This window comes from Gallinula chloropus, assembly GCF_964237585.1.
Source record: "Gallinula chloropus genome assembly, chromosome: 1".
In the NCBI taxonomy this organism is placed as follows: domain Eukaryota; kingdom Metazoa; phylum Chordata; class Aves; order Gruiformes; family Rallidae; genus Gallinula; species Gallinula chloropus.
This window is the reverse complement of record NC_140085.1, coordinates 208,189,352-208,204,384: the sequence shown is the minus strand read 5'-3', so window position 1 is coordinate 208,204,384 and position 15,033 is coordinate 208,189,352.

Below are 15,033 nucleotides of genomic sequence, written 5' to 3'. Positions count from 1 at the left end.
TGGTGCATTTTGAAATAGAAAGGTCTTTCAGTGACAAGTGTTATGAGAGTCCAGAGGGTTAGACAATATCTCAGGTGGGAAGTACAGTTAGTCCCAAACAGTTTTACGAGAAATCTGAACCATAAAAATCCAAATTCTGTGCATAAGTAATACTACACAATTGAGTCTAGTAAGCATTTATAGCATTTTGTGCCTTGGGCGTCTTGTAAACTAAAAAAGATCAAAGACTGAGTGCCCTCAGCACTCAGTCAGACCTTCAAAAAGGGGTCCAGTATCCCTCATAGTTGGTGACTGCCTCACAGGAAACACTGAACAGCTTGAAGAATAGAACCTCAAATGCATATTTGGCACCCAGTTAAATTCTAGAGTATTCGTATTTTTTTAACCGTCATTTGTTACGTCCCAGTATAAACCACAGCTAAAAGACATTGCATACACCTGGTTTAATTCTAGGTCATTAATTAATTAGCCTGTCAATAACAATATGTCTTTAGAACAAAAGGGCATCTATTTCAGTTAACCAGTTACTCTTATTGTTCATTTCTGCTGTTTTTCCTTCAACAGACTATTTATTGTACATTTCACTTACAAAATTCCATTACTTACATAGTAATAATGCATAAAGTATGACTCCAGCTGTTTTCAACTTCTGTGACCTATGTAAACGCTGAGCTTTGAGATAACTTATGCTAACTTCTATTGAGAATAAGTTAATTCCTAGGGTGACTGACTCTAAGTGTTTTAAAGGCTCTAAGTACATGTCATCTCGAGTGAGTTTTACATTTTGTATTTTATCTCAAAACAAAGCTAAAACATTCACATGTCTAGCTAGAAAGTGGTTCAATAGTACCAACTCCTTGCGATATTTGTACTCTTACAGGTTTTATGCCCATATTAAAAGGCATCTCTAACATTTGTAATACATTAAATGACTCGCACTGTAGATTTCCCCAGGTAATAAGGTGCCCTGTCAAGCACTGCACCATAATTCCACTTGATTCTACACAAACAGCAAATGCACAGTGTAACCTACAGTAACTTTAAAAATACATAATGAACATCAGATACAGTCATATCTCTCTTCAAACCCAAGAAATAGAGACCACCGCAAGCAGAATTATGAATTAAATGCTATTCTTGTTAGTAATGAAGATACTAGACAAAGGTCTGTATGCTGCTCTGTTCTCCATATTCTTACTACTTGCAGTTTTGTGGGATGCATTCAGTGTAAATGTAATTTTCTATTTCTTCTAATATTCAACAAAGCTGGAGGAGCCATTTTGGATGTGAGTTGTGTGGTTCGGTGAGAAACTGCATTGTGTATCAACAGTTTGATATATTTTTTGCTCTGAAGTCCTGTTATTATTGTTATATTTATCTTTCTGCTATCCTAGTAAACTATCTTTATCCCAACCCATGGGTTTTTGGTTTCTTGGTTTTGGGTTGTTATTTTCCCCTTCCTTTTCCCTTCCCTCACCACTCCTCTCTCCCCCCTCCCCTTTTCCTTTAAAGAGCAGGCAACTGTGTGGATCTCAGCTCTCAGCTGGGGTGAAACCACGACACTTAGAGACCCCTTCAAGAAGATCACAGGCACAATTACAATCACACAGTCTGGTGGACTGCTTACTGGAAATTGGCACAGCATTCTTCCTGGAGGCATCCCTGTTTATAACTTTTGCCTTGCATTTTGTTCACTTGGGCTTGGAGGACTGAGGTGGGTTTCCCATCCCACCTCCTCATGTCTTCACCATGGTTGTGCAGATAGAACCACAGGATGTCTCATGGGGTGTACTTTTTATAAGCTTTCTGGAAGAGGGGAATGCCTGCTTCTGATAGCTGAAATAATGGTCTGCACAGGTGAGCACTGGGACAAATTTTCTTCAAATCTTCTGACCTTCTGGGACAGTTTCTCCACAGCTGAGACAAGGGAGGAAGAAAGACTTTCTTCAAATAGACCGAGTCAGACAGCCAACTCATCCTCTGTTGGTGCTTCTTCCTTTCCCCACTATATTATGGCCAGTGAGTTGGCATATGATGCTGGCGCACTCCTCACAAACGTATGCCACACGGGTTGGGAACACTGGACTTCATCAGGATCGGTGGGAAGCTGTAAATCTTCAGGATCATAGTAAACCATCTCTTGCATGACTAACTCACTCAGGTACTGAATACCTCACTCCATGGTCGTCCACTTGCCTGGCTGACACACATCTTCCAGAAAGAGTGATGAGGTGCTGGAACAGGCTGCCCAGAGAGGTGGTGGATGCCCCGTCCCTGGAGGTGTTCAAGGCCAGGTTGGATGGGGCCCTGGGCAGCCTTGTGTAGCTCCAGGCCTGGAGGTTGGTGGCCCTGCCTGTGACAGGGGGGTTGGAGCTCTATGATCCTTGGGGTCCCTTCCAACCCAGACCATTCTGTGATTCTATGATTCTATGATTCCTCCAGAGGCTGAGGGCTTGGGACTTCTTTCCAATCACCTTGCCAGTGCCTTCCCCAACTGCTTGGCTTCCTTTCTAATTCCAGGCTGCTGACCCCACTGTCCCAGAATCAGAGTAGCCAGGTGATGATGTGCTCCCCTGGGAGGTGGCTGAAATCTTTTTTCACGTCTGTCAGCTCTCTCGAGGACAAGGTTTGGGTTATAACCTCTGGTACTGCCTCTTCTTCAGGTTCTGGTGATGGTCCCAGTTCATCATCATCTTTCGTAGTGCGGGCTGGTTTTTCGTGTATTCATTCTTTTGTATAGGGGTGACTGATACAGTGCCTGTTGCAAGGGTTCTTTCTGGCTCATCTACAGTGTCAATTTCTGAGGTTTGGTAGCCACAGCATCTATGGATTTGTTTTTCTTGTCTAGGTATTTGCTCACACCATCCCTTGTGCCATGCCACCCCTGAACCTTCAGCCCCAGGGAAGATCTCTTGGCAATATTCTTAAAACTAATTTTTGGTAGAACTTAAGACTTCTTTCACTTAGTATTTGTAATAGGCATAATCTCCCCTTGGACAATGCAGCCACACAAGGACCTTCAGATTAAGGCTAGAAACCATGCAGAAGGTTGTTATGCCAGAAGCATAATAAATGTCATGGGAAGTAGCAGACAGAAACTGCATCAGATTCAGCTGGAGTGAAGGATGAGTGAATATTAGATAGAGGACTGGGACTTGGTTCTCACTCAGACACATATGCACCACACACAGTCACAGCTCCTCTCTTTTTGTGTTTTCAGTGGCCATTATTTACTGGAAATCAGCTTTGAAATATGAGTTTCCAAGGCTTTGTTTGTTTGTTCCTTTGAATATAGGTCTTGATAAGACAGTTCTAAAAGCATTTTCCAAGAAAAGCATTTAGCAACCAGATTACACATCTTTGATTAATAACTGTAGAGGATTAATTTCAGCTAGAATTTTCTGAAGGGTGTTTTTCGCATCTGAAATTGCTATTCCATTTATTCAAGCTAATTGACATTCAGTGCCTCAAGTGCCGGTCTGAATGACGTTCAATGTCATGAGCTAACATTTTACAAATTGAACAAAAATTAGCCATGCCCAAGATTCTTCTCATTAACCCATAGCAAAGGAACACTGTATATGACACCAGACTGTCAATTCTGATTAAAAAGCTGAATTCTGTCTGCTTTGGCAATGAAATCACAAGTCAGTAAACAGATCTAAGTGGACTGTAAATCCAGGGTGAAAGAAAGGGCTGGTAATGGCAACATAAAGTTTAATGGATCTGTGGAACATATCAAAGTTACAACTGCTACCCAGAAATGTAAGAACTGAAAGCATGATCCATTCTTTTAAAGTGATTACTGTAAAGAGAGTAACATCACCCCTTTGAGTCTCACTTCAAGGTCTTCAAGGAAAGTTTTTTCTTAGCAACACTTGTTAGGGACATAAGGTAGGCACTACATTTGAAGCTGAAACAGAAGTGTGCACCCTTTCTCTTGAGACTATGCTACCTCAGCCTGAGACAAACCTGGAGGTTGTTATCACAGATCTCACATCAGTCCTTTCAGGAGTATATCAAACCAGGCTTTATTACAGAATGGTTTCACTTCATATCACCTTAAACATTTGCACAATCTGGAAAAGACACCATTAACCTCTTTATTTGTACTAAAGGAATTAGTGACTGAAGGACTTATTTTTCAATGTACATCTAATTGCTCACCTGATCAGTTTGCCAGCGAGCTCCTTAGCCAGTTAATAAGATTTTATTAGAAATCATTGTAAAACACCACTAAATCAGACCAATGTTAATTTCTAGCATGTCAATTCGAAGGTCAGATACATTTTTCCACTGGCATTTTTTGATATATTAGTACATATGGGTACAAACCTATCGAGTCTTTAGTCCTGCACATTTGAGTAAATTATTTATATTATTTCATTATTTGATCCTACTCTGTAAAATTAAGCAAATGCAAAAAAAGTCTTTACGGAATGAGGGCCATGTGTCTTATACATGAAGAATTACTTTAAGAGTCTTTAGCCAGTTTTCTCCCTCCTCACCAATCCAGCTTTGACAAATATATATATATATATATGCAGTGTTTATATTTATTTTTTAAGTCTCATTTTGTGGTTAATGATTAAGAGAAACAGAAAACCAGGCTCAACTGATGATAGAAAAACTGGCATTTAGCCATGACAGCATCAGCTGAAGCAACTGCCCTTGGGAGTCCTGTAAATTCATTGTGATGGTTGATCCTAATACATAGTGGTTATATCCACTGCTGTTCATGCAATCCAGCAGAATGTGTTGCTAAATTTAGCACAATAGTTACCTCTACTGTGACTATATGTTCTGATTAACCTGGCTGTCATCCTTCATCATTCCAGCAATCAGCTAAAGGGACTGATATTTCTAGTATGAGACCAACTAAAAGACTCCTTTGGCAGCTGTCAGCTGAAATACTTTATAACACTTTGTAAAATTAATAGATGTTTCCAATCCAGTTTAGAAATCTGTGAATCACTTAGCTTGTAATTAATTTCCCTCAATTGAAGGGCCTAAAATGATAGTCTGATCATCCAGTTTCCTCCTCTGTTTATGTCCGGGTCCTGGTATTCACATATGTGTTTTCTTCATAACATGATGGAATTTTTGAAGGAAAGTAAAGAACTAAGCATTTCTTATTCATGCACAGAATGGCACTAATGTAAGCACCAAGAGCTGAGGTTACTCTGTTTGTTGATACATTCCACCCACCTTCATGAAAAATGTTTTAGCCTTGTAAAACTATTCACTATCACCTGCTGAGGCCATCAATTAGAGTATTATCTGTCTTAGTCTACTAAGTAAATTTTGACAAACTCATCAAAACTGGGATAGTTCTTCCCTGAGAAAGCAATGTGGAAAAATTTTCAACTACTTCTGGAAATGCTGGATCACCAATAGAAACCATTAGACAGATGAAACAAATCTGCTGGCTGGGAGAACGTAATAACATCAGCAGAAAAGAGAAATGCAGAATCCACTGCTTGTACTGGTATAAGTAGTACCAAAGAAAGGTTGTGAATATGATGAGCCTTCAACAGCTGACAGAGCAGTAGCCCTCTGAGTTTTTCAGTGAAGACCTTCAGTACCTCCTGAGCTGAACCTGTGACCTACAAGTCATCATATCACACTGCAGGTTCGTGAGTCACCTGGACTCCTGTGTTTTTAGCATACCTAAAGGTTCTAATTTGACTTGATACAGACCCAGCAGAACATGCTAAATGTCAACACATAAAGAATATTTCATACATGGTAAGCTTTGTTAATCAAGTTTCAAGGGAACAAGGTTATTCCTCTGATTAAAATAATGCAAGCAATTATTGTGAAGGTTGAGAGAAGTGATATCATTGTACTGACCTCTAAGAAAGAATTATCTGCTTGCAAGGACTAAGAAACTAGCCCTCATGTTTTGTATCATCACAATAGCAAATTTCTCCTCCACAAGTTATATATTATTTTTCTGCATAATAATGCCATAAACAGCTGGGCACAACTAATCTAGTCTCTGACTATAGGTCCTTGCAAAGAAGGGCTGTAAAAATTTAAAAAAAATAAAAAAATCCCTACCCCACCACCCAAATGAGGAAAAAAAAACCCAAAATTGTTCTAGGTTGGACAGAACGATTTTTTCTTTGCAAAAATTAGATGGCTAACTATGCAATGAATATGGGATTGGCATGGGATGCTCTTTGTAAGGATGCTCTTTGTAAAGAGTGAAGAGGATGTGCTGTCAGGTAATGGCAGAGTGAAATAATCCCCAGCAAGGAGAAGCTCAATACAGACGTTGAAGATCTCACAAACAGAGGTTTAGGGAAGATGGGCATGAGCTCAAAACAATGGGAAATGATTTTATCAGCTGTACACTGGATTTATTGAGCTGTGGGAGACCGGGAGGAGGCAGGAAGGAGGGTAGAAATATCAGGAGAGTGTAGGTGATTCATGAATTAGACTGTTCCAATGCCTACCAACCCTCTCAGTGAAGAAGTTTTTCCTGATATCCAATCTAAACCTCCCCTGGCATAACCTGAGGCCATTTCCTCTTGTCCTATCACTTGTCACTAGGGAGAAAAGTTCAGCCCCACCTCTCCACAACTTCCTTTCAGGTAGTTGCAGAGAGCAGTTAAGTCTCCCCTCAACCTCCTTTTCTCCAGACTAAACAACCCTAGTTCCCTCAGCCACTCCTCAGAACAATTCTTCTCCAGTCCACTCACCAGCCTTGTCACCCTTCTCTGGACATATTCTTCTGTATAGGCAAGTGCCAAGAAGAAAGTAATCTACAAATGGTATAATCATGTGCTTCTCTCCAGGAGGAAGAAGAAGCTGAAGTTTGAATGGGGTTACAGGTATCTTACAGCTAATGGACAGGAATTAGTTTGGCAACAATATTCAAGAGCTGGGGTAGAGGTTGTTCAATGTTAGTCACTGTCCTGGTTTTTGGCTAGGATAGAGTGAATTTTCACAAGAAGCTGGGAGGGGATACAGCCAAACTAAACAAAGGGGTATTCCATACCATGATGTCATGCTCTGGGTATAAGTGAGGAGGTGGACAGAGAGGTGGAGTTGCTGCTTCTGGGTAGGGGGATGGGCATCATGTTGCAGGAGGTGAGAAAAATGACGTGTATCACACGTTTTGTATGCTCTTTGTGAGCAAGTGTCCATGTGATGCTTAGCAGATAGCTGGGGCTAAGCCATGAGAGTCCTTTTTGGAGCCCAACATGGGGCTTGAAGGGTTGAGAAAACTACAAATCTGACACGAGCATGTTAAAAGAATTTGTTATACACATTTGTTGTATTGGTTAAATAGTTACATGGCTGTGGCATGCAAACCCTTAGTTGGTGTATGTGCTCCCTGCGGTGCTGTTTATCACCTCTGAGAAAGAAATCAGTATTCTCATTTTGTGGTACTGTGTAATATAAACTTATGATAACATCACTGGTCATGAGGTTAAGATGGTAATTGTATGTGGCATTGCTGTTGTGCCCATACCTTGGAAATTATTAATAATCACACCCAATCTATAAGGAGGATGGGTGGGCAACTTTCTCCTGCTCTTTCACACACACCCCTTTTCCTTTCAGGCTGGTTACAACAGCATTTCAGAATTTTGAATACCCTTGGGATGTCAAAGATAGTATGCACTTATTGTTATGTTTCCTGAATGTGTTTCAGGTCTTGTTTAGGGTTACAAAAAATGTTTTAAGAACACCATGAGAGATATGCCCCAAGACTGGATAATCAGGGGTAGCATGGCATGTGAAAGAAGATGAGGAGGTATCTAGAGAACCTCACTCCCAGCTACAGGACTCTGATAAAATGACAGAATATTTGAAAGGAAAACACTGTGGCTATTCCATGGAGGCACAACTTCCCACACTGTGCTGGGCCCTGGCCATCTACCAAACACTGCTCAATATTAAGCAGCACCCTCAAGGGGAAGAGAAGGAAAATAGACTAAACACTAAGGCTGAACCAAAAAAAACAACCCATGCTGGTATCAGTCAAAAAAATTGGGTCATTTAGAAAGGGATGATGGTGAACCAGGATCATCATGAAAACAGGAAGAGGCAGAACCAGAGATAATCTCCTGACCCCTATCTTTGAGTGAGCTGCAAGATATGTGAAGATTTCAGCTGCCATCCAGGAAAACATTTTGTTATCTGGATGCTCTGACACTGTGATAATCAGGTCAGAAGTCTGGAATTAAGAGGGCAGGAAGGCCAAGCTGATGGATCCCTGCCTAAGGAAGGGGACACTGACAAGTTCATTGAGAAAAAGATATGAGCCATCAGCCTCTGGAGGTGACTTCCGTCACGAGCAAGTGAAAGGCATCATTTCAGTGAAGCTGTATGTCATCCAGGCAAGTGGACCACCATGGATCCAGTATCTGGGGCTTTTGGCATAGCTGCCTTGGAGATGGAGGAAATTGAACAGCTGTCTACCTTACCAAGTCTCTCAGAGTACAATTCTGTTGAGGGGTTGCTCAGGGTTAAAGAATAACAGGTGCTAATCACTACTATAAGGGTGCACCAACAGCAATACAGCACCAGAGAGACTCCCTGGTTCCCACCCATAAACTGAGTCATAAGCAGGAGAGCGAGGGATTCATCAGCAGAACCCACTCACCCTTTAATACTTCCATATGGCCAGTGCTGAAGTCTAATGCAGAGTGGAGGTTGACAATAGTCTACTGTGGCCTGAATGAGGTCACACCACTGATGAGTGCTGCCATGCCAGACACACTGGAACTTCAATATGAAGTGGAGTCCAAGGCAGCCAAGTGGTACACCACAACTGGTACAGCTGATGTATTGTTCTCATTCCCTTTGCTGGAACAGTGCAGGCCATAGTTTGCTTTCACTTGGAAGGGTGTCCAGTACACCTGGAATTGGCTGCTCATGGGGTGGAAGCACAGCCCCACCATTTGGCATGGGCTGATCCAGACTGCACTGGAAAAGGGTAAAGCTCCAAAGCACCTGCAGTACATTGGTGACATCATCCTACAGGGCAACAAAACAGAAGTTGTTTCTGAGAAATGGAAGAAAATAGTTCAAATCTTTCTGAAAGCCAGTTTTCCCATAAAATGAAGTAAGGTAAAAGGATCTAAACAGGAAATCTAGGGCTTTGGGGAATAAAATGGTGAGATGGGCGTTGTCAGATCCCAGTGGACGTGGTCAGCAAAATAGCAGCCATGTCTCCAATGACTAATAAAAAGGAAACACAAGCTTTCTTAGGCATTGTGGGTTTCTGGGGAATGCATATTCCAAATTACAAACCCTCTGTATTAGGTGACCTGGAAGAAGAAATATTTCAAATGGGGCCCTGAGAAGCAACAGGGCCAGTCCAGGCAGGACCAGTTGATAATAATGTGTTCTACATCACAGCCAGGGGCGACGGCCCTATGTGAAGTGTCTGGCAGAGAGCACCAGGGGAGACTTGAGGTTGATTCTTAGGATTTTGGAATCAGGAATACACTTGCTACACTCCAACAGAAGAAGAGATACTGGCAGCATATGAAGGGGTTTGAGCTGCTTCAGAAGTGATTGGTACTGAAGCACAGCTCCTCCTGGCACCCCGATTGCTGGTGCTGGGCTGGATGTTCAAAGGGAAGAGTCCCCTCTACACATCATGCAACAGATGCTGCACAGAGTAAGTGGGTCATATTGATGACACAGTGGGTGCAAATAGGAAACCCCAGTCCCCCAGGAATTCTGGAAGTGATCACGGACTGGCTAGAAGGCAGACATCCAAATACCACCTGATGAGGTGACACATAGTGAAGAGGCCCCACTGTATAATACATTGCCAGAAAACAAGAAGCCACATGCCCTGTTCATTGATGGGACCTGTCTCATTGTGGGAAAACAATGGAGGTAGAAGGCTGCTGTATGGAGTCCTATACAATAGCTCACAGAAACTGATGAAGGAGAAGGTGAATCAAGACAGTTTGCTGAAGCAAAAGCCATACACCTGGCTTTAGACATTGTTGAAAGAGAAAAGTGGCTGATGTTCTACCTCTATACTGGCTCATGGATGGTAGCCAGTATCCTGTGGGGTGGTTACAATAATGGAAGCAGAGAAACTGCCAGGGCAGACACAAACTCACCTGGGCTGCCCCATTGTGTCAAGATATCACTGCCTACCTAGAGAACCTAATTGTAAAAGTACATCATGTAGATCCCTATGTACCCAAGAGAAGAATATCAAAACATCCAGCAGACAGATTGGGCTACAAAGACTGAATTGGCTCAGGTAGATCTGGACTAGCAAAATAAAGGTGAATTATTTATAGATTGGCGTCTCATGACACCTCAGACCATCAAGAAAGAGGTGCAACATATTGTAATCAAGGCATGGATGACCACTGACACTCTCACACAGGTTACTCATGAATGTGAAACATGGGCTGTGATCAAACAAGCAAAGTGGGTAAAGCCTCTGTGGTATGGAGGACGATGTCTGACATAAATATGGAGAAGCCTGGCAGATTGATTACATCACATTCCCACAAACCCACCAGTGGAAGTGCCATGTGCTTGCAATGGTGGAAGCAACCACTGGATGGCTGGAAACATATTCAGTGTCCCATGCCACCACCCAAAACACTATCCTGCACCTTGAAAAGCAAGGCCTGCAGTGACGTGGCACCCTAGAATCAGGTCAGACAATGGGACTCATTTCCGAAACACCTTCACAGGCACCTGGGCCAAAGAGCACGGCATTGCATGGTTGCATCACATCCTCTACTGTGCACCAGCCTCTGGGAAAAATGAGCAATATAATGTGCTGCTAAAGACTACATGGAGAGTAATGGTGAATGAAACCCTCAAATATTGGGATACACATTTAGCAAACACCATCTGGTTAATTAACCGTAGGGGATCACCAATCAATCTGGCATTTTTAAGGGATGGTCTATAGAGTAAGGGTATATATAGAAATATATATATACACACACACACATACATAAAAATACGTACATATCCACTTATATCTTTTTTATGTACACATACACAAAAATATATACATTGATATGTATATATCAAAGAAAGGTAGTGGTGATTAATTGGAAAGTGTAGATCTGGGCATGACATAGATGGTGTAGAATAAGAGAATGGATAATGTCCTGGTTTACAGCTAGGATAATTTCCACAAGAAGCTCAGAGGGGACACGGCCAGGATAGCCAACTCAAACTAGCCAAAGAATTTGAATACCATGACATCATGCTCCAGATATAAGGGAGGGATCTGACCGAGGAGGAGGAGGATTTGCTGCTTTGGGACAGGCTGAGCATTGGGTTTGGGAAGATGAGCAAATAACATTGTGTATCTCCCACTTTGTATGTTCATTCATAAGAATTGGGTTTTTTCATCTTCTTTTGCTGTCGCATTAAACTGCCCTTATCCCAATTTTTGTCTGATCCTCCTTCCCATCCCACTGGTGAGGAAGAGTGAGAGAGAGACCTTGCAATGCTTAGATGCTGGCTGGGGCTAAATCACAACAGTCACCTTTGCAGTAACAGCTCTGTAAATGTTTTGAGGAGTGTGTGATCACTGCAGGCCCGTGCTGCAGCAGAAAGCTAAGCTCCCTCACAGCAAGATCCATTGAAAGATGTCTGGTGATAACACAGCTGCCCATAAAACTTTAGAAGGGTGCTGTCGGGAGCATGAAGATTGAAGTAGCAGCTGATGCTTTCAAAGTGGTGACTTAACACTTTTAAGCTGATACAAGTCCTTTCCTGCTGGAAGTTTTCATTCTCAACTTTAACATTTATTTTAACAAAGTTGTGGCTAAAAGAATCATCACAGAAATAATCTTTCCAAAGCTCACTACAGAATGGAGATGGTTCATCAAGGCATGTTTCAAAACAATTACATCAGTAGTGTTGTCACAAAACTTTCAGAAATATTGTGTTAGAACAAGGACATATCCTTTTAAGTAAATTTCCACCTCTGTGTAGAGCTAATGATGAAAACAGGATCTGCCTTGAATGAAGCTCTGTTTTATGTAGCCTTCTTTCCTCTGAAATGCTGACTAGAAATTGAAGACTACCAATTATAATTCTTTTAATTTACATGAGGCTTGGCTTTTATTTTGGATAGTTTAGAAATGGTGATGTATACAAATGCACTGAGTGCTAAGGTTGATGTGTAATGTGTGTGTTTCTCATGTCTTGCTTCTTACATAATCTATTTTTTAATTTCAGCTTATAAATGAACAAATGGGAAAATTCCCATTCAAAGCAGCTTGGGTTACCTTTTAGAGAAAAAAAAACCCACCAAAAACACAACAAAAAAACCCCAAAGACCTTCTAACACTGCCATGGTTCTTTCCAACATCCTTTTGAAACTTTTCCAGTCTCTCATTTTGTAGTTCCTGGCCCCTGTGAAGTTATGATTAATAAAATCTTCTCATCAGGAGCTTCCTATTAAATTAAATCACAGAGTTTTCTCTCCATTTAAGATTGTTTAGCCGAATGTTTACTGATGAATCAATTAGATGATACTTTGTTTGTTCAACTTAATGTCATCACATCACTATGAGATCACCAGAGCAAACATTCATCAACAACAGCATTGTCATGCTTGGCTGGCTGCTACGGGCTGGCCAAAGGCTGTCCACATCCAGGGGGCTGGTTGGTCAGTGACCTTGGTCTGGCTGCAACGGAACAGGGGAATCCATACAGGACACAGGGGTTAGAAATGCCTTTGCAATTGTTGTTGAGGATCACCCCTCCATATGGTGCAAGTCCTCAAGTATGACCTAAGGAGGTAGAGCAGATTTGAAAGGTAGCCATGACAACAAACCAAGTGCAAGTGAGTCAGTCTGCTGCTGGAAGAGGCTGTGTTGTGTGGTGACAGTTACTGCAATGAAACACTATGTTTTTTAAGGACTGGCAATTACTAGGGAGCAAGGTAGTGGATAATTCAACAGATGTCAATACATCAGCACGGGAGGTTCCATATATGCTCATGCGCCTATTCAAACAAAACTGGGAATCAGATCGCTTAGTGTGAGTGGTACTACCCTAGATTCCAATATTCTGGGGCTGAACAGAAGATGGTAAATGCATGTTAATGTCACTGAAACCTAGTGGATGAATTGCACATTTGCCATATCCTGTCTTCAGATATTGTTTGCCCAAATATCTGTAAATGGACAAAGTCCAGCTCAAGGTGCCCCTAGGTATATCAGGGACTGATAAGCTTCAGAGTTTTTGAAACAAAAGAACTGGTAGAATGCACTGGCTGTTGCTCTGGCTGATCTAAGCAGAAGGCACCACATGTGCCAATATGAGGCCAGGTTGGCTACGCTGGTGTTCATACTAACATGTACGTCAGACACCAATCAAGCTCGGTTGCTGAAGCCAGTGCCTCCTACACAGAGGGCCACTAAAAAGTGTTCTGGACCTCAGAACACACCTTCATTGACTTCTGGCTCCTCTCATCCTGTTGCTGTTTTACCCTGTGATCTGAATGTTGAAGGAGCAGCAGTCTGAATTTTGTACAGCTCTGGGGAACAACTAGGTCTTGTTATATCATTTTTTTTGCACAAACAAATCCCTACTGAATCCAAACTTTTCAGCTGTATTTCCTTACAAGTCACGTTAGCAACATCCACATCCACAACAGAGCTGCTGCTGATCTTGTCCATCCATTGGAACAGTGTAGGACTTCCAGTAGAGACTTCCTTTTTGTTTTGTTCAGTGACGATAAGATTCTCTCAGAGAGATGCCAAAACCCTAAATAATTCTCCAGGAGTTACAGTCACATTTCATGGTTTAAACAAGTAAGACAATTGGGCTCCTAATAAAGAAATTTAATCTAGGTGGGCTGTATCTGGCTGGAGCATAGATTTGTGTGGTCCCTTAAAAAAGAATGCGATTTTCATCCTCTCTATAAGCCTTTTAAAACCTATCAATCCATCTCCAGATTTTAGCAAGGGCACAGGCAGAGCAATAAGCTGTTCCAGGGGGAATGAATAGTGTTGATACCCAGTTGTGAAGGATATCTAAGTTAAGAAGTTCAGGTCAGTCCTCAAATTCTGTGATTTAGGGAAGTAAGGAGGAGAATCAAGCATCTGCACAATACCCACTACACGGTCTGTATCCTCCATGTGGTGCAGTCTCTAGGTCCTAATAATATTCTGGCACCAATGCATATTAACAGTGTAATTTCAATAATCAGCATATTTTGTCAAATAATTGTTAGGCTGATGGTTATAAGAGGTGACACTGCCAATATCTCATAAAGGCTGAAAGAAATATTTCCCATTTCCACACTGCATAAACAAAGCATGCCAGACAACCTCAGGAATGCTAATGATCTCCAGTACTTTAGTATATTAAGTATTCATCAATTGAGCACAGACCATAACAATGTTCTGAGAGTCCTTAAACACATGAGAAACACATGAGAAATGATGTAAAGTTTATATGAGCTCATATAATCTTGGTTGGTTATAGAGTCAAACATAAGATCGTAGAAATCAGGTCATATGTACCATATCTTTCTTGCTAGAAGGTTGTGCCCTACATTATATTTGCTGGTGCCACATCCAGCCCAAATTTAATTGACTCAAGCAATGAGTCATCCAGTGCTTCCCCTACAGCATTATTCCCCAATCTAACAGATGATATTGTTGGGACTTTTTTTTTCCTTCATAATCAGACTTCACTGTCCTTAATTTCATCCCATTATATAATGCCTCACACTTATGCAGTAACTGCCATCCAAAAGCTTTGCAAATGTTAATTGAGTTTCATAACAGCCCTCCATGAAATAGATAAGTTCTGAGTGAGAGGTATAGAAACCAGAGTTTCTTGCTGTAGGCCGCATATGGGATCATATCAAGCACAGCTGGGTCTCCTTCATTGGCTGGGAGCAGTTTGCATGCAGCTTATAAGATAATCAAGTCATAAGAACTCTTTTCTAGGATGCAGCTCTAACCTCTCTCCTACCAGCGTCTGTCTGCATCATGAAAAATAGTTGACTTACTCATTCTTATTTGTGCCTTTCAAACATTCATATGTATATCT